This window comes from Delphinus delphis, chromosome 8 (assembly GCF_949987515.2).
Source record: "Delphinus delphis chromosome 8, mDelDel1.2, whole genome shotgun sequence".
NCBI lineage: Eukaryota > Metazoa > Chordata > Mammalia > Artiodactyla > Delphinidae > Delphinus > Delphinus delphis.
This window is the reverse complement of record NC_082690.1, coordinates 100,895,608-100,915,785: the sequence shown is the minus strand read 5'-3', so window position 1 is coordinate 100,915,785 and position 20,178 is coordinate 100,895,608. Positions and strand designations below refer to the sequence as shown.

Below are 20,178 nucleotides of genomic sequence, written 5' to 3'. Positions count from 1 at the left end.
GTCTATTTCTAGACTCTCTATTCTGTCCCATTGATCTATCTGTCTGTTCTTTGCCACTTCCACACTGTTATGATTACTGTAGCTTTACAGTAAGTCTGAAATTGTGTTATTATTTTTTGTTATTAGGAAAACAAGAGATGTTTATTATGAAAATCAGAAAATATAGATAAGTATTTTAAAATATTAAAATAATGCTTATCCTCTCTACTCAGAAACAATCAACTTTACTAGCAGTGTGTACAAGATCCGTGTGTGTGTGTGTGTAAACATATGTATAATTAAATAGAATAGGCCCTGGTCCCATGGAGCTCCCAGTGTGGAGAGGACACAGCAAATACATAACACTCACAAGATAGTGAGTTAAGTGCAAAGGAGTCAAGGGCTAAGTATTAAGGAGAGATACAGGTTCTAGAGTGACAGAGAGCCCAGAAGTTTGCATGGAATTAGCCAGGTGAAAAGGGACTGAGGATGGCAGAAATGTTCCTGGAAGTGAGAAGAGACTCCTGTAGGCACAGAAATCAGAGAGAAGTTGGCAGCTCCTGAGGAGCTGAAAGAAGTTCAGTAGGTCTGGAACACAGAGACAGACAAGAGGTGGGGAAGTGGAAGGGAGAATTTCCGGCAAGAAGAGTGAGATTTAAGGTCCGGGGTTGGGTGGGGTGGGGTGGAGGCAGCAGGCATAGCTCAAAAGGGCCTTGCAAGTCATGTTAAGGAGTTAGACTTTATGTCAAGGTCATTGAGAAGCCAGGAGATTGACTGGCTGCAGATACTGTTCGTCTTTCTCTGTCTGACTTACTTCACTTAGTATGATGATCTCAAGTGGCATCCATGTGGCTGCAAATGGCATTATTTCATTCTTTTTTATGGCTGAGTAGTATTCCACTGTATATAGTACCACATCTTCTTTATCCATTCATCTGTTGATGGACATTTAGGTTGTTTCCATGTCTTGGCTATTGTGAATAGTGATGCAATGAACATTTGGGTGCATGTATTTTTTTGGATTAGAGTTTTGTCTGGATATATGCCCAGGAGTGGGATTGCTGGATCATATGGTAATTCTATTTTTAGTTTTCTGAGGAACATCCATACTGTTGTGGGTTTTTTTTAAATTTTATTTTATTTATTTTTTATATAGCAGGTTATACAGCACGCCCACCCGCCACCGCTTTCCCCGCCTTGGTGTCCACACATTTGTTCTCTACATCTGTGTCTCAATTTCTGCCCTGCAAACCGGTTCATCTGTACTCCATGCTGTTTTCTATAGTGGCTGTACCAACTTACATTCCCACCAACAGCGTGGGAGGGCTCCCTTTTCTCCACACCGTCTCCAGCATTTGTTATTTGTAGAGTTTTTAATGATGGCCATTCTGACAGGTGTGAGGTGATACCTCACTGTAGTTTTTTTTCTAATAGTTTTTTTTTAATTAATTAATTTATTTGGCCAAGTCGGGTCTTAGTTGCGGCATGCAGGATTTTTAGTTGCAGCATGTGGTATCTAGCTCCCTGACCAGTGATTGAACCTGGCCTCCCTGCATTGGGAGCATGGAGTCTTAGCCACTGGACCACCGGGGAAGTCCCTCATTGTAGTTTTGATTTGCATTTCTCTGTTAGTGATGTTGAACCTCTTTCCATGTATACGTCTTCTTTGGAGAACTGTCTGTTTAGGTCTTCTGCTCACTTTTTAATTGGGTTGTTTGTTTTTTTGTTATTGAGTTGTATGAGCTGTTTGTATATTCTGGAAATTAAACCCTTGTCTGTCATATCATCTGCAAGTATTTTCTCCCATTCCATAGGTTATCTTTTCATTTTGTTTATGGTTTCCTTTGCTGTACAAAAGCTTGTAAATTTGATCAGGTCCTATTTGTTTATTCTGCTTTTATTTCTATTATTGCCTTGGAAGACTGACCTAAGAAAACATTGGTATAATTTATGTCAGATAATGTTTTGCTAATGTTCTCTTCTAGGTGCGTTATGGTGTCATGTCTTCTATTTAAATCTTTAAGCCATTTTGAGTTTATTTTTGTGTATGGTGTGAGATATTTTCTTTTTTTCTTCATTATTCTTGCTAGAGATTTATCAATTTTTTTCAAAAAAATAATTTTTTATTGTATTTACTTTCTTTAATTGTATTTTATATTTCATTGATTTCATACCTTTTCTAAAACAAGCATTTAAAGCTATAAATTTCCCATTAAGCACTGCTAGTTGTAGCCCATAAATTTTGATGTTTTCATCATCATTCATTTAAAAATATTTTCTTTTTTTAAAAAAATAGATTTATTTCATTAATTTATTTATTTATTGGCTGTGTTGGGTCTTCGTTGCTGCGCGTGCCGGCTTTCTCTAGTTGCAGCGAGCGGGGGCTACTCTTTGTTGCGGTGCGCGGGCTTCTCATTGTGGTAGCTTCTCTTGCTGTGGAGCACAGGCTCTAGGCACACAGCCTTCAGTAGTCGTGGCACGTGGGCTTCAGTAGTTGTGGCACGTGGGCTTCAGTAGTTGTGGCTTGTGGGCTCTAGAACGCAGGCTCGGTAGTTGTGGCCCATGGGCTTAGTTGCTCTGAGGCGTGTGGGATCTTTCCGGACCAGGGCTCGAGCCCGTGTTCCCTGCATCGGCAGGCAGATTCTTAACCACTGCGCCACCAGGGAAGCCCCTAAAAATATTTTCTAATTCCTTGCAATTTCTTTGAGCCTGTGGATTACCTGGTAATATGATAATTTCCCAATATTTGGAGATCTTCTGAACAGTCCTTTGTAATCAACTCCTAATTTAACACAGTTGTCAGAGAATATACTCTGTATCATTTTATTTTATATTTAGTGATATATATTTATTTTATGGCCTAACATATAGTCTATCTTGAAGAATGTTCAATGTACTCTTGAAAAGAATGTGTCTTCAGTAGTTGGATGCAGTGTTTGATACATGTCAGTAGGTGAAACTGGTTGATGGTATTGTTCAAAATTCTATATTGATTTCTTTGGTCTGTTTTATAAATTACTAAAAGGAGGTGTTAAAACCTCCAACTATGATTATGGATTTATCTATCTCTCTTTTTATTTGGTCAATTTTTGCTTCACATATTTCAATTATTAGATTCATACAAATTTTGGATTTTTATGTCTTCTTAATGATTTCCTTATTATGAAATTCCCTCTGATAATACTCTATCTCAAAGTCTATTTTATCTCATATTAATTAATTTAGCCATCCCAGCTTTCTTATGATTACCCTTTTTTAATTTAATTTTTTAAATACAGCAGGTTCTTATTATCTATTTTATACATATTAGTGTACATATGTCAATCCCAATCTCCCAGTTCATCCCACCCCCACCCTGCTTTCCCCCCTTGGTGTCCATACATTTGTTCTCTACAACTGTGTCTCTATTTCTGCTTTGCAAACCGGTTAATCTGTACCATTTTTCTAGGTTCCACATATATGTGTTAATATACGATATTTGTTTTTCTCTTTCTGACTTACTTCACTCTGTATAACAGTCTCTCGATCCACCCACATCTCTGCAAGGGACCCAATTTCCTTCCTTTTTGTGGCTGAGTAATATTCCATTGTGTATATGTACCACATCTTCTTTATCCATTCATCTGTTGATGGGCATTTAGGTTCCTTCTGTGACCTGGCTATTGTAAATAGTGCTGCAATGAATATTGGGGTGCATGTGTCTTTTTGAATTATGGTTTTCTCTGGGTATATGCCCAGTAGTGGCATTGCTGGGTCATATGGTAATTCTATTTTTAATTTTTTAAGGAACCTCCATACTGTTCTCCATAGTGGCTGTATCAATTTACATTCCCACCAACAGTGCAAGAGGGTTCCCTTTTCTCCACACCCTCTCCAGCATTTGTTGTTTGTAGATTTTCTGATGATGGCCATTCTGACCGGTGTGAGGTAATACCTCATTGTAGTTTTGATTTGCCTTTCTCTAATAATTAGTGATGTTGAGCACTTTTCAGGTGCCTCTTGGCCATCTGTATGTCTTCTTTGGAGAAATGCATATTTAGGTCTTCTGACCATTTTTTGACTGGGTTGTTTGTTTTTAAAATATTGAGCTGCATGAGCTGTTTATATATTTTGGAGATTAATCCTTTGTTAATTCGTTTGCGAATATTTTCTCCCATTCTGAGGGTTGTCTTTTTGTCTTGTTCATAGTTTCCTTAGCTGTGCAAAAGCTTTGAAGTTTCATTAGGTCCCATTTGTTTATTTTTGTTTTTATTTCCATTACTCTAGGAGGTGGGTCAAAAAAGATCTTGCTGTGATTTATGTCAGAGTGTTCTTCCTATGTTTTCCTCTAAGAGTTTTATGGTGTCCGTCCTTACATTTAGGTCCTTAATCAATTTTGAGTTTATTTTTGTGTATGGTGTTAGGGAGTGTTCTAACTTCGTTCTTTTACATGTAGCTGTCCAGTTTTCCAGGCACCACTTATTGAAGAGACTGTCTTTTTCCATTGTATATCCTTGCCTCCTTTGTCATAGATTAGTTTGACCATAGGTGCAACTTTCTATTCTGTTCCACTGATCTGTATTTCTGTTTTTCTGCCAGTACCATACTGTCTTGATTACTGTAGCTTTGTAGTATAGTCTGAAGTCAGGGAATCTGATTCCTCTAGCTCTGTTTTCTTCCTTCAAGATTGCTTTGGCTATTTGGGGTCTTTTGTGTCTCCATACACATTTTAAGATTTTTTTGTTCTAGTTCTGTAAAAAATGCCATTGGTAATTTGATAGGGATTGCATTGAATCTGTAGATTGCTTTGGGTAGTATAGTCATTTTCACGATATTGATTCTTCCGATCCAAGAACATGGTATGTCTCTCCATCTGTTGGTATCATCTTTAATTTCTTTCAACAGTGTCTTATAGTTTTCTACATACAGGTCTTTTGTCTCCCTATGTAGGTTTAGTCCTAGGTATTTTATTCTTTTTGTTGCAGTGGTAAATGGGAGTGTTTCCTTAATTTCGCATTCAGATTTTTCATCATTAGTGTATAGGAATGCAAGAGATTTCTGTGCATTAATTTTGTATTCTGCAATTTCACCACATTCACTGATTGGCTCTAGTAGTTTTCTGGTGGCATCTTTAGGATTTTCTATGTATAGTATCATGTCATATGCAAAGAGTGACAGTTTTACTTCCTCTTTTCCAATTTGTATTCCTTTTATTTCTTTTTCTTCTCTGATTGCCATGGCTAGGACTTCCAAAACTATGTTGAATAATAGTGGTGAGAGTGGACATCCTTGTCTTGTTCCTGATCTTAGAGGAAATGCTTTCAGTTTTTCACCACTGAGAATGATGTTTGCTGTGGGTTTGTCGTATATGGCCTTTATGATGTTGAGGGAGGTTCCCTGTAAGCCCACTTTCTGGAGAGTTTTTATCATAAATGGGTGTTGAATTTTGTCAAAAGCTTTTTCTGCATCTATTGAGAGGATCATATGGCTTTTCTTCTTCAATTTGTTAACATGGTGTATCACATTGATTGATTTGCATATATTGAAGAATCCTTGCATCCCTGGGATAAATCCTACTTGATCATGGTGTATGATCCTTCTAATGTGTTGTTGGATTCTGTTTGCTAGTTTTTGGTAAGGATTGTTTTTCATCCATATTCATCAGTGATATTGGTCTGTAATTTTCTTTTCTTGTAGTATCTTTGTCTGTTTTTGGTATCAGGGTGATGGTGGCCTCGTAGAATGAGTTTGGGAGTGTTCCTTCCTCTGCAATTTTTTGGAAGAGTTTGAGACAGATGGGTGTTAGCTCTTCTCTAAATGTTTGATGATATTCACCTGTGAGGCTATCTGGTCCTGGACTTTTGTTTGTTGGGAGATTTTTAATCACAGTTTCAATGTCATTACTTGTGATTGGTCTGTTCATATTTTCTATTTCTTCCTGGTTCAGTCTTCGAAAGTTATACCTTTCTAAGAATTTGCCCATTTCTTCCAGGTTGTCCATTTTATTGACACAGAGTTGCTTGTAATATTCTCTTATGATGCTTTGTATTTCTGCGGTGTCGGTTGTAACTTCTCCTTTTTCATTTCTAATGTTATTGATTTGAGTCCTCTCCTTCTTTTTCTTGATGAGTCTAGTTTAAGGTTTATTAATTTTGTTTATCTTCTCAAAGAACCAGCTTTTGGTTTTATTGATCTTTGCTACTGTTTTCTTTGTTTCTATTGCATTTATTTCTGCTCTGATCTTTATGATTTCTTTCCTTCTACTAATTTTGGGTTTTGTTTGTTCTTCTTTCTCTAGTTCCTTTAGGTGTAAGGTTAGATTGTTTATTTGAGATTTTTCTTGTTTCTTGAGGTAGGATTGTATTGCTATAAACAGCTCTTCCCTCTTAGAACAGCTTTTGCTGCATCCCATAGGTTTTGGATCGTCTTGTTTCTGTTGTCATTTGTCTCTAGGTATTTTTTGATTTCCTCTTTGATTTCTTCAGTGATCTCTTGGTTATTTAGTAATGTATTGTTTAGCCTCCATGTGTTTGTGTTTTCTACGTCTTTTTCCCCCGTATTTATTTCTAATCTCATAGAGTTGTGGTCGGAAAAGATGCTTGATATGATTTCAATTTCCTTAAATTTACTGAGGCTTGATTTGTGACCCAAATGTGATCTATCTTGGAGAATGTTCCATGTGCACTTGAGAAGAAAGTGTAATCTGCTGTTTTCAGATGGAATGTCCTATAAATATCAATTAAATATCAATTAAATCTATCTGGTCTACTGTGTCATTTAAAGCTTGTGTTTCCTTATTAATTTTCTGTCTGGATGATCTGTCCATTGGTGTAAGTGAGCTGTTAAATTCCCCCAGTATTATGTGTTACTGTCAATTTCCTCTTTTATAGCTGTTAGCATTTGCCTTATGTATTGAGGTGCTCCTATGTTGGGTGCATATATATCTATAATTGTTATATCTTTTTCTTGGATTGATTCCTTTATCGTTATGTAGTATCCTTCCTTGTCTCTTGTAACATTCTTTATTTTAAAGTTTATTTTATCTGATATGAGTATTGCTACCCCAGTTTTCTTTTGATTTCCATTTGCATGGAATATCTTTTTTGATCCCCTCACTTTCAGTCTTTCTGTGTCCCTAGGTCTGAAGTGGGTCTCTTGTAGACAGTATATATATGGGTCTTGTTTTTGTATCCATTCAGCGAGCCTGTGTCTTTTGGTTGGAGCATTTAATCCATTCACCTTTAAGGTAATTATCAATATGTATGTTCCTGTTACCATTTTCTTGATTGTTTTGGGTTTGTTTTGGTAGGTCCTTTTCTTCTCTTGTGTTTCCCATTTAGAGAAGTTCCCTTAGCATTTGTTGTAGAGCTGGTTTGGTGGTGCTGAATTCTCTTAGCTTTTGCTTGCTTGTAAAGCTTTTGATTTCTCCATTGAATCTGAATGAGATCCTTGCCGGGTAGAGTAATCTTGGTTGTATGTTCTTCCCTTTCATCACTTTAAATATTAAATATATCATGCCACTCCCTTCTGGCTTGTAGAGTTTCTGCTGAGAAATCAGCTGTTAACCTTATGGGAGTTCCCTTTTTATGTTATTTGTCATTTTTCCCTTGCTGCTTTTAATACTTTGTCTTTAATTTTTGCCAGTTTGATTACTATGTGTCTCGGTGTGTTTCTCCTTGGGTTTATCCTGCTTGGGACTCCCTCCACTTCCTGGACTTGGGTGGCTATTTCCTTTTCCATGTTAGGGAAGTTTTTGACTATAATCTCTTCAAATATTTTCTCAGGTCCTTTCTCTCTCTTCTCTTTCTGGGACCCCTATAATGTGAATGTTGGTGTGTTTAATATTGTCCCAGAGGTCTCTTAGGCTGTCTTCATTTCTTTTCATTCTTTTTTCTTTTTTCTGTTCTGTGGCAGTGAATTCCACCATTCTGTCTTCCAGGTCAATTATCCATTCTTCTGCCTCAGGTATTCTGCTATTGATTCCTTCTAGTGTATTTTTCATTTCAGTTATTGTATTGTTCATCTCTGTCTGTTTTTTCTTTAATTCTTCTAGATGTTTGTTCTTTAATTCTTCTAGGTCTTTGTTAAACATTTCTTGCCACTTCTCGATCTTTGCCTCCATTCTTTTTCCGAGGTCCTGGATCATCTTCACTGTCATTATTCTGAATTCTTTTTCTGGAAGGTTGCCTGTTTCCACTTCATTTAGTTGTTTTTCTGGGGTTTTATCTTGTTCCTTCATCTGGTACATAGTCCTCTGCCTTTTCAATTTGTCTGTCTTTCTGTGAATGTGATTTTCATCCCACAGGCTGCAACTGCAACAGGCTGCAAGGAGAACTGTAGTTCTCCTTGCTTCTGCTGGCTGCTCTCTGGTGGATGACACTATCTAAGAGGCTTGTGCAAGCTTCGTAATGGGAGGGACTGGTGATGGGTAGAGCTGGGTGTTGCTCTGGTGGGCAGAGCTCAGTAAAACTTTAATTTGCTTGTCTGCTGATGGGTGGGGCTGGGTTCCCTCCCTGTTGGTTGTTTGGCCTGAGGCAAAGCAGCACTGGAGGCTACAGACTCTTTGGTGGGGTTAATGGCAGACTTCAGGAGGGCTCATGCCAAGCAGAACTTCCCAGAACTTCTGCTGCCAGTGTCCTTGTCCCCATGGTGAGCCACAGCCACCCCCCGCCTCTGCAGGAGACCCTCCAACAGTAGCAGGTAGGTCTGGTTCAGTCTCCTATGGGGTCACTGCTCCTTCTCCCTGGGTCCTGATGCGCACACTACTTTGTGTGTGTCCTCTAAGAGTGGAGCCTCTGTTTCCCCCAGTCCTGTCGAAGTCCTGCAATCAAATCCCGCTAGCCTTCAATGTCTGATTCTCTGGGAATTCCCCCTCCCATTGCCAGACCCCCAGGTTGGGAAGCCTGGGGCTCAGAACCTTCACTCCAGTGGGTGGACTTCTGTGGTATAATTGTTCTCCAGTTTGTGAGTTGCCCACCCAACGGTTATGGGATTTGATTTTATTGTGATTGCACCCCTCCTACCATCTAATTGCAGCTTCTCCTTTGTCTTTGGATGTGGGGTATATTTTTTGGTGAGTTCCAGTGTCTTCCTGTTGATAATTGTTCAGCAGTTAGTTGTGATTCTGGTGCTCTCACAAGAGGGAGTGAGAGCACGTCCTTATACTCCACCATCTTGAACAGACTGTCTTATGATTACACTTTGCATTGCATATATTTTCCATCCTTTTATTTATTTGTGTCAGTATATTTAAAGTGCAATTCTTGTATATAACTGAGTCTTGTTTTTTAATTCAGTTTGACAATCTGGAATACATGGTCTGTTTACATTTAGTGTATTTATTGATATGGTTGAGTTAAGTCTATGATTTTGCTCTTTGTTTTCACTTTGTCTCATCTATATTTTGTTCCTTTATGCCTCCTTTCTTGCGTTTTTTTTTGAACTCTGTTTTTCTTTTTTCATTTTAACTCCTCCACTAGCTTTTTAGATATACATCTTTGTTTTAATAGTTGCTCTAGGGAATACAATACACATCCATAACTGATCACAGTCTACCATGAGTTAATATATCACTTCACATATAACCGAAGAACTTTACATTATATTATAAACCTCATGATACAGTGTTATTATTTCTTCTTTGAATAGGTTTTTTTTTTTGCGGTACGCGGGGCTCTCACTGTTGTGGCCTCTCCCATTGCGGAGCACAGGTTCCGGACGCGCAGGCTCAGAGGCCGTGGCTCACAGGCCCAGCCATTCTGTGGCATGTGGGATCTTCCCGGACCGGGGCACGAACCCGTGTCCCCTGCATCGGCAGGCAGACTTCCAACCACTGCGCCACCAGGGAAGCCATGAATAGTTATTTTTAAAGAAATTTAATAAATGAGAAAAAAGTATTTTTTATTTATCTACAAATGCACCATTTCTGGTGCTTTCCATTCCTTTGTATAAATCTCAGTTTCTACCTTACTTCATTTTCTTTGACCTGAAGAACTTGCTTTAACATTTAATTTCTTGTAGTGCAGGTCTACTGGTGAATTCTCTCAGCCTTTTTGTCTGAAAATATATGTTTTTGCCTTCATTTAAAAAAAATAGAGCAGTTTTAGGGTCACAGCAAAATTGAGTGAAAAGTACAAAGAATTCCCATATACCCTTGGAACCACCCCTCAACCCCACCCCCACCATCACAGGCCTTTGTTTTTCAAGAATATTTTCACTGGACATAGGTTCCCAGATTGACAGCATTTTTTCATTGTCTTCTGAGAGCATTATTTCTGGTGAAAAATCAGTGATCATTCTTATTGTTGTTCACCTATTTGTAATGTATATTTATTGTTGTTTGCCTATTTGTAATGTATATTTCTCCTCCAGGTACTTTTAAGATTAACTCTTTTTCATCTTTAGTAATTTGATTGCTGTGCCTAGGTATGACTTTCTTTGCATTTTTTTTCCTGTTTGTGGTTCACTGAGATTCTAGGATCTAATGAATTGATATTTTTCTTCAAATATGGAAGCATTTTTGGCCACTATTTCTTTAAATTATTTTTTTCTACCCTAGTCTTTTTCTCCTCTTAGTCTAGGACTGCAATTATACACATGTTAGACCTTCTGATATTATCCAGTAGCCATTGCTTTTTTCCCTTTTTCCAGCCTTTTTCCCCCCACTGTGAGCATTACTCTGGATAATTCTTATGTTCCTATCTTCAATTTCACTGATCTTTCCTTCTCTAGTTTCCAGTGTGCTATTAATTCCACCTGGTGAATTTATATTCCAGATGCTACATTTTTCATATCTAGAATCTCCATTTCTGTCCATCAACAGATGAATGGATAAAGAAGATGTGGTACATATATACAATAGACTACTACTCAGCCATAAAAAAGAACAAAATAATGCCTTTTGCAACAACATGGATGTAACTTGTGATTATCATACTAAGTGAAGTAAATCAGAAAGAGAAAGATAAATACCATATATCATCACTTATATGTGAAATCTAAAATATGACACAAATGAACTTAACTACAAAACAGAAACATACAGACATATAGAACAGACTTGTGGTTGCCAAGGGAAAGGCGGGGGTGGGGAAAGAATATAATGGAAGGCTGGTGTTAATAGATGCAAACAATTATATATAGAATGGATAAACAACAAGGTCCTACTGTATAGCACAGGGAACTATATTCAATATCCTGTGATAAACCATAATGGAAAAGAATATGAAAAAGAATGTATATATGTATATAACCAAATCACTTTGCTGTACAGCAGAAATTAACACATTGTAAATCAACTATACTTCAATTTAAAAAAAATAGAATTTCCATTTCTTTTCTTACTGTTTCTATTTCTTTAGTGAGCTTTTCCATCTCTTACCCAGTATGTTAATCTTTTCCTTTAAATCTTTAAGTATATTTAGAATAGCTGTTTAAAATTACCTGTCTGCTCTTTCAACATTTGTCATCTATGGGTAAATTTCTATTGCTTTTTTTTTTCACTCTGGTTATGGGTCACATTTTCCTGATTTTTTTTTTCATGTCTAGCAATTCTACGTTTTATGTTGGACATTGTGAATGCTAAATTTTTTGAGTGTCAGGATTTTGTTGCTTTCCTTTAAAGGATGTTTTGTCTTGTTCTGGCAAAGTTAATTTACTGGCAGATAAGTTGTTCTTTTAATGGTTTATTTTTAAGCTTTATTGGAAAGGTCTAGAGTAACCCTACTCCTAATGCATGGCTAGAGTAACCCTATTCCTAATGCATGGCCTTTCTGGGGTCTCAATTGAATGCTCAGAGTATTTAATGATGTCTCTTGATTCCGCCTAATAGGAACTCCTATGTCTCCCAGTGCTGTGAGACCCAGTAGCTGTTCTCTGCTAGGCCTGTGAGGTCTCACCCTAAACATAGTTATGTCTTTAGTGCTTGGCTAAAGACTTAAGAAGATCCATATGCAAATTTCTGGAGCTCCTTTTCTGTACACGCTTTTGTCTAATATCCCGACCTACAATTCCCAGCTGTCTCAACAGTTTCAAATGTTAAATTAGGGACTTCCCTGGTGGCGCAGTGGTTAAGAATCCGCCTGCCAATGCAGGGTACCCGGGTTCGAGCCCTGGTCCAGGAAGATCCCACATGCCACGGAGCAACTAAGCCCGTGTGCCACACCTACTGAGCCTGCGCTCTAGAGCCCGTGAGCCACAACTACTGAAGCCCGCATGCCTAGAGCCCGTGCTCTGCAACAAGAGAAGCCACCGCAACGAAAAGCCCCTGCACCGCAACGAAGAGCAGCCCCTGCTCGCCGCAACTAGAGAAAGCCACGCGCAGCAACAAAGACCCAATGAAGCCAAAAATAAATAATAAAAAAAATTTTTTTTTAATGTTAAATTAACCTCTGCTGTTTTCTGCTTGAATTTCACCTCATTACAGCACCAGAAAGTGCCATCAGGCAGAAAGCCAGCGACATAGCGGGGTCCACTTTGTATGCCTCATTTTTACTTGGGGAATCACACTGCCGATTGTGCAACGGCCAAAAACAGTCACTTCATGTATTTTTTTCCGTTTTATAATTGTTTATGGTGGGAGGGACACACCCTGTGGAACTTCAAATACCATATTTATGTAACTTGTTCCCTACTTAAACAGATATTTAGGTGGTTCTAAATGATAGTACAGCATAATGATCGAGTGTGCAGCTCTGGGTTAAATTCTCAGCTCTGTTACTTACTTGTTGTGGTTCCTTGGGGAAGTTGCCAGCTAATTACCCCACTTGCAAAATGGAATATAATAATAAAAACCACTTCATAGAGTTGCTCTGTGAAGTATATGAGATACTGTCCTGGAACACAGTGAGTACTCAAAAATGTCAGCTGTTATTATTCCACATTCTTCCTATTACAAAAAATGCTACAATCAGGAATTCCCCGGCAGTCCAGTGGTTAAGACTCTGCGCTTCCACTGCAGGGGGCACAGGTTCGATCCCTGGTTGGGAAACTAAGATCCCACATGCCTAGCGGTGCAGCACCCCCCGCAAAAAAAAAAGCTACAATAAACACTCTGGAGGATACTTATTTGCATTCTTATGTAAGTGTATCTCTGGAATTCTTGGGTCTATGAATATATGCCTTTTATAATTTGATAGATATTGCCAAATGCTTTCTAAAAAAAACACTGGGGCTTTCCTGTTTTTCTAAACTCTCACCAAGGTTAAGAGATATGGCCAAACCTCTAAATTTTGGCACTCTGATATATGAAAAGTGCAGTCTCCCTCCTTTTAAATTATGGGACAAATTCTGGGCATCCTCTTATGTTTGTTGGCTCTCTATACATTTTCTCCTATGACCTCCTGTTGGTATCACCTCATTTGGGTTTTTTTTTCTTATTGATTTTATCCATTCATCCAACTAATTGTATTGAGTACATATTAGGCATACAACAGTGAACAAGACACGTCTCGTCCTTATGAAGCTTATAGTTCAGCCAGGGAGACAGAAAATTAGCAAAGAAAGAATAAAATAATTACAATTCCCGTGAGAAGAAAACAAAGAGGATGTTAAAATCGTGAGTAAGCAGCAGTAGGGATCTTCCGTAGAAAGAGTGGTAGTCATGGAAAGAGTATTTAAAGAAATGAACTTTAAGTTGGGAACAGATGGTTGAGAAGGAGCGAGTCATGGAAGGAGCAGTGGATCACGTTTGAAGCAGAAGGAACAGCCATATGCAGAAGCTCTCATTCAAGAATGAATTTAGCATGTTTCAGGAACAGGAAGGCCACTGTGGCCATAGTGTCCTTGGTGAGGGGAAAAGAGCCACCAGATGAGATTGGAGATGTAGGCAGTGCCCACAGGAATATGAATTTATTTATTTATTTTTTTGCTGTACGCGGGCCTCTCACCGTTGTGGCCTCTCCCGTTGCGGAGCACAGGCTCCGGACGCGCAGGCTCAGCGGCCATGGCTCATGGGCCCAGCCGCTCCGCGGCATGTGGGATCCTCCCGGACCGGGGCATGAACCCGTGTCCCCTGCATCGGCAGGCGGACTCTCAACCACTGCGCCACCAGGGAAGCCCAGGAATATGAATTTTATTTCCAGTGCTATGGGAAACCAATTACAGGTTTTAAGCAGGAAACTGACATGATCTTAAATTCTCAAAGACCACTCTAGCTGTTCTGTGATTGGATAGGAGGGAGTCAAATGTGGATGAAGCCAGAAAGGCTAGTGAGGAGACTAATGCAGGAATCTGAGCAAGTGACAATAGCTTGGATAGAGTGGAGACACTGGAGAATGAGGAAAGGGAGGACATTTATGATATTTTTGGAGGTATAACTGGCAGGACTTGGTAATGAATCAACCACGGCAGCTCATTGGAGAGTGAAGCTTCAGAAATGACTCCCCGGTGTTTAGCTTGTGCCACTGAGTGAACAGAACACTTATAACGGCGGGGAAGACAACAGAAGGGGAGGTTTGAGAGATGAAGTGGGAGACGGCAAGTTCAAGGCTTGGACATGCTAATCTGGATACGATGGTAAGACATCCTAATGGAAGTGGCCACAAGGCATGAGCTACATGAGTTAGAAGCTCAAAAGAGTGACCTGGACTAACCACATAAATTTAATGGCAAATGTTCTTTGTGTTTTTACTGTGAAGCCTGAGGGTAATTAAATGTAATGATGTGAACATTTAGAGTTTTGCAATCTAAAATGATTTAGCTGTTCATTAGACTGCCTGTGGTGATCATTTTGCAGTACATAGAAATTTCAAATCATTATGTTGTATACCTGAAACTAACATACGTTATATGTCAATTATGCCTCAATTATTTTTTAAAAAGAGCAACAAGTTAGAAATTTTTAAAAAATGACTTAGCAATGAAAATATCTTGCACTTATATCAGGCCTCTCTCTCAAAAATTCAATGCACATCATCAAATCAGAATGGCTGATAAAAATAAGGAAGCAGGGACTTCCCTGGTGCAGTAGTTAAGACTCCACACTCCCAATGCAGCGGGCCCGGGTTTGATCCCTGGTCAGGAAACTAGATCCCACATGCGTGCCACAAGTAAGAGTTCACATGCCACAACTAAGGAGTCCGCAAGCCACAACTAAGGAGCCTGCGAGCTGCAACTAAGGACCCCACCCGCCGCAACTAAGACCTGGCTCAACCAAAGAAAGAAAGAAAGAATGACGGAGCAGTAAGCAGGAAGGAGGCAGGGGAAGGACCAGCTCCTCCATCGTAGAAGAAAAGTGTGCTGCAGTCTGGAGCCCTCCCCCCACAGTAAGGTACCCTTCTCTACCAGGGCAGAATTGAAACCCAGCAAGGGCTCAGGCACCCGTGGCACAGAAAGCCCAACTCTGACAGCGGGAATTTGCAGCAAAGTAAGGATTTACTGCAGGGCACCAAGCAAGGGAATGGGAGACAAGCCTCAGATGTATTCTAACTTGGTCTTTGAGTGAGGGGTTTTTTTTGGGGGGGGGGGGTACACGGGCCTCTCACTGTTGTGGCCTCTCCCGCTGCGGAGCACAGGCTCCGGACGCGCAGGCTCAGCGGCCATGGCTCACGGGCCCAGCCGCTCCGCGGCACGTGGGATCTTCCTGGACCGGGGCACGAACCTGTGTCCCCTGCATCGGCAGGCGGACTCTCAACCACTGCACCACCAGGGAAGCCCGAGTGAGGGTTTTTTTTAAAAGGGGAAGAACAAAGAGGCTGGGATTAATCATCGTCTTGTGAAAGTTCTATGGCATTTCTTAAATGTAGTTTCAGGAGCCAGGATGTCTCTGGTTTACGATTCTCTGGACAAGTGGTCCACGGCTCAGGGATCTGTTAGCTCATATTGCCCTGGGAAACAATCGAGTTTGTATGTTTAATGACGATATTTAGAATAGCAATTTCAGTACATTAATGATGTTATCAACAACAGTAATTTTAGTCACCTGACTCTGGTTGATGACTGTTCAGTTAGCACAGGACTGAGGTCAGAGGGGACAAGAAAGGGAATAAGTTTTGGATAAGGAGATTAATCGTAAACTCGGTAAGGGAACCCGGTTTTAGGGGAACTCGGTTTCAGAATCACTTGGCCACACTTTTACAAAAACTCTAATCTCCTCAGTCCTTAAAAAGATAGGTCAGATGCCACGGTACCTGAGGAAGGGGTTTCTCTTTTCCAAGGTCCCATATTCAGCCTTTCTGGATTGGGACTTTAGTTTGGGTCCAGTAAATAAGTGACGTGTTTAGCACACTGCCTGGCACACTGGAGGTGCTCGATGACTCCCTGCTGTTATTAACATTAGAAGAAAGGGCCCTGGGGCCTAAGAGCCAGAGGTTCTAGGTTCATTTCCTGGCTGCAAATAAAAAAAGGAATTCTAATTAGTGTAAGGAAAAAAAAGAAAGTTACTGGCTCACCTAGGCTGGAGGACTAGCCAGACAGGTCACAGAACTAAACGGCTTCAGAAACCAGGGCCTCTGGAAGCAGCGATTCAACACTTGATATTTGTCTCTGCTCTTCGTTCCCTGTTGGCCTGCTTCTCTCTTACTGCAGAAAGGTCGTCTCCATGGAACAGACAAAAATGGCTGCACTTGCTAAGCAACCCCAGCAGAAAGAATGTTTCCCCAGCCCCTGCTTCCTGCACTAATCCCCCAGGAATGGCTCTGCTGGGCTTGAGGTCACATTCTGACCCTTGGGCCAATTACAGTTGTCAGAGGAATGAGACATTCTGCTTGGCTAGGCCTAGGTCACAAATGCAGCCGTGGATCTGGGCTTTGGGGAAGAGTGTCTGTTCCTTCTTGTGGGAAGTCCCAGATCAAAAGCAATCACAGGCCACATGAATATTCCTGCTCCATCAATTACGGCCTGATGTTAGGTCTCCCAGCCTCTCAGTTTCCTCATGATAAAATGGAGACTGTAACTTCGGACTTACCATACTCAATTTTTTTTGTTTGTTTAAATAATGAAGATCAAAGGACACAAGTTGTATGAAAAAAAACGTACACATACTATCTTAGCTAAAAATATTGGTCAGGCCAAGATATTTTAACTAAGTACACTAGATAACAATTTAATTTGCAGCCAAAGTTGTTAACTATTAAAAAAATTCAAGAATTTTCAACAATAAAAATGGCGTAAACTTAATAAGGCTGTCAAATTCAGTTGCCTTAAATGACAGGCAACTATTGAGTAGTCTATCTAAGAAACGAGTTGTTATCAAAAGCATCAGGGCTTCCCTGGTGGCGCAGTGGTTGAGAGTCCACCTGCCGATGCAGGGGACAAGGGTTCGTGCCCTGGTCCGGGAAGATCCCACATGCCGCAGAGTGGCTGGGCCCGTGAGACATGGTCGCTGAGCCTGTGCGTCTGGAGCCTGTGCTCCGCAACAGGAGAGGCCACAACAGTGAGAGGCCCTAGGGCAAAAAAAAAAAAAAAAAAAAAAGCATCATCTCTAGGTGGATGTCGACCAGAGATATGGGATCTTGAGTGACATTTTCATCAAAAAAGGCAGGAACTGCTAGTGCTGGAAGGAATCTGGCCTCTTTACTTTAGATATGGAATCTGTGACCAGAGAGGCTAACATGGCATCCAACATTGCACAGCAGCCGGTGGAGCAGCAGGACTTCCCCAGGTCTCTCAAGTAGCAATCCTTATTCTTCCTATTCTATCACATTGCCTCCCTCCGTGATCACATCCTGCCGGAACTTGATAAAGCCTTCTCTAACTCTGAAATGCATTTAGAATAGAACTTGCTTGTAGGTTGATAGTACAATTATTTGGATAAAATGTGGGGGATTGAGAGACTCCCGGGAGAGACCCCAAGTGGTGGTGCTTCATTCCTGAATGTTTAGAGCTCACAGTATTGGCGGGGAGGCAATTGGCCAGGGAGCAGCAGACCAGCATTCCTTTCTTGTTCTGGTGACAGCAGCTGCAGTCAAACTAAACAACCCACAGTAAATGCTCAGTAAACCAACTTTGCTGAGAAGCAATGTGGCAACACATAACAGGAGCCCAAAAATGTTCTTACTTAGTGCATTAATTACACACATAGAACTTATCCTAAGAAAATGCTCATAAATATAACTAATATCTATGTTTAAAATTTTTTCAGCACTGCAATTTTTTTTTTTTTTTTTTTTTTTTTTTTTTGGCCACGCTGCTCAGCTTGAGGGATCTCAGTTCCCCAAGCAGGGATTGAACCCGGGCCCTAGGCAGTGAAAGCATGGAGTTCTAACCACTGGACCGTCAGGGAATTCCCCTTTTTGCTTTATTTTAAATGGAGATCCTTTGTACTGTAAAGTTGCATTAGAAGAGCAGCAAAAAGCTGACATCAATGGCTGGGGCAGTGCAGACCAATTTCCTGGGGAAATCCGAAGGTCTGGGGCTTACCTGTTCAGGCCTGCCTTCTCCCATTTTATAGAGGCGGGTCTAAGGACCTGGAAGGAAGAAGGTGCCCAGAGAAGCAAGGACAGCAACACTGACACTGCTGCCTCTTTTTGAAACCAGGGAGGACTTATATCAAACACGTTCATTGAACCCACTGTTTAGGAACTCCTGCAGAGAGGAACTAAAAGGTATAAATGAGTCCTAGGGTAAATTCCAGCCCCAGATGTCCTATTTTCAAATGTGTGGCTCCCACGCTTTGGCTCTCAGTCACCTTATCTGTTAAATAGTAGGTTTAATATACTGGTCTGTAAGGTGTCTATCCTCTATACAACAAAAAGAAGACAACTGCGTTACGGAAATCCCATGAGTTCATCCTGCACGAGCCCCTTGTCCCCCACCTCCTGTGTTACACACCGTGAAATTGTTCAGCAAAGTCTTTATTTAAGTGGAAAATTGGCTGTCCAGGGGGGCAGCTGCATGGACCATGATTCCTGAGCAAGGTGCAGTTGCCTGGCATTTAACTGGAGCTTCCCCTTGGGAACTTGGGAAGTCCCTTCCCCATTCTGAACCTCAATTTTCATATCTCAAGAAATGAGGGATTTGGGTTGAATGGATGAAGGTCCTTTTCTACCAGAAATCTGGCTGTATTTCTCCTAGTCTCCTGACTCCTAGGGGCAAAGACCCTAGTTCAAGTGCATGGAATAAAGCTTGGCCTCCTTTCCCCTGGCTGCAGAATCCATTAGTATAATCAGAGGAGAGACAGCAGAGCTACACGCTGGTTCGAAGCTCAGTCCTGCCACTCACTGTGTGATAAAATTCTTCACCTCTCAGTGGCTCCATTTCTCCATCTGTAAGTGAGGTTCCTACCTCAAAGAGTTCTTATGATAATTAAATGAGTTAATGTTTGCAAAGCACTAAAAACAGTGCCTGGCACGTAGTGCTTTGTAAAGTGTTTTTTGAATAAATAAAATTTAGTATGTGAACTGAATCTCTTCATAACTCTAACAGCTTCTTGACTCCCCCTTCCCCCAGGCCCCAGCCTCTGTGTTCACCCCTTCCTAAAGCTCAGAGCTCTGAACCCCCAATCTCTCTACTTAAAGGCCTCCTACGGCTCCCAGGTTCCTCCAGGATGGAGCATTGATGCCTCAGCTGGAGACCCAGGCTCTTCACACAGGCCCTCCTAGAGGTCCAGAGATGCTAGGCCACTTCCTTTTATTTAAGGATCCCAGTTAATTGAAAAAAAATAAAAATAAAAACAAACAAGCAAAAAAGGCACACAGAATTACGAAAATTGTGAGGCATTTTTTTTTTTGTTTTTGTTTTTTTGCGGTACGCGGGCCTCTCACTGTTGTGGCCCCTCCCGCCGCGGAGCACAGGCTCCGGACGCGCAGGCCCACCGGCCATGGCCCACGGGCCCAGTCGCTCCGCGGCACGTGGGATCCTCCCGGACCGGGTCACGAACCGGCGTCCCCCGCATTGGCAAGCGGACTCCCAACCACTGCACCACCAGGGAAGCCATGTGGGGCATTTTTAATGTTATACTGAGCAAAGTCAAGCGTTAACCACTCCCACACCCCAGCGCAGATAAACCGTAATTACGCTGTTTCAAGATAATTGCCAAGGGTTCTCAGGCTCTTAACTTCCAGCCGCACAACTGGTGGAGCGGCGTGGCAAGGAGGCGGGGGTTCATCAGGTGGATCTCTGGAGGGTCAGCGTCGGGAGACTGGCGAGGACGCCCCCAACCCAAAGACGAGGCCCCTGGGACAACCCCTCTCCACCCCCCCCCCCCACAAAACCCCTCAATCTCCAACCCGCGGGCCCGGCAGGCCTCCCAGGCCGCGAGACCGGCCCTCCATGCACCCACTC

General features: G+C 41.1%; 1 protein-coding gene across 1 annotated transcript in view; it reads right to left on the bottom strand.

Moving 5' to 3' along the window:
• Positions 1–20,178, bottom strand: part of FADS2 (fatty acid desaturase 2) — a 65,291-nt gene that overhangs the window by 44,622 nt on the left and 491 nt on the right. The gene's annotated exons all lie outside the window — the stretch shown is intronic.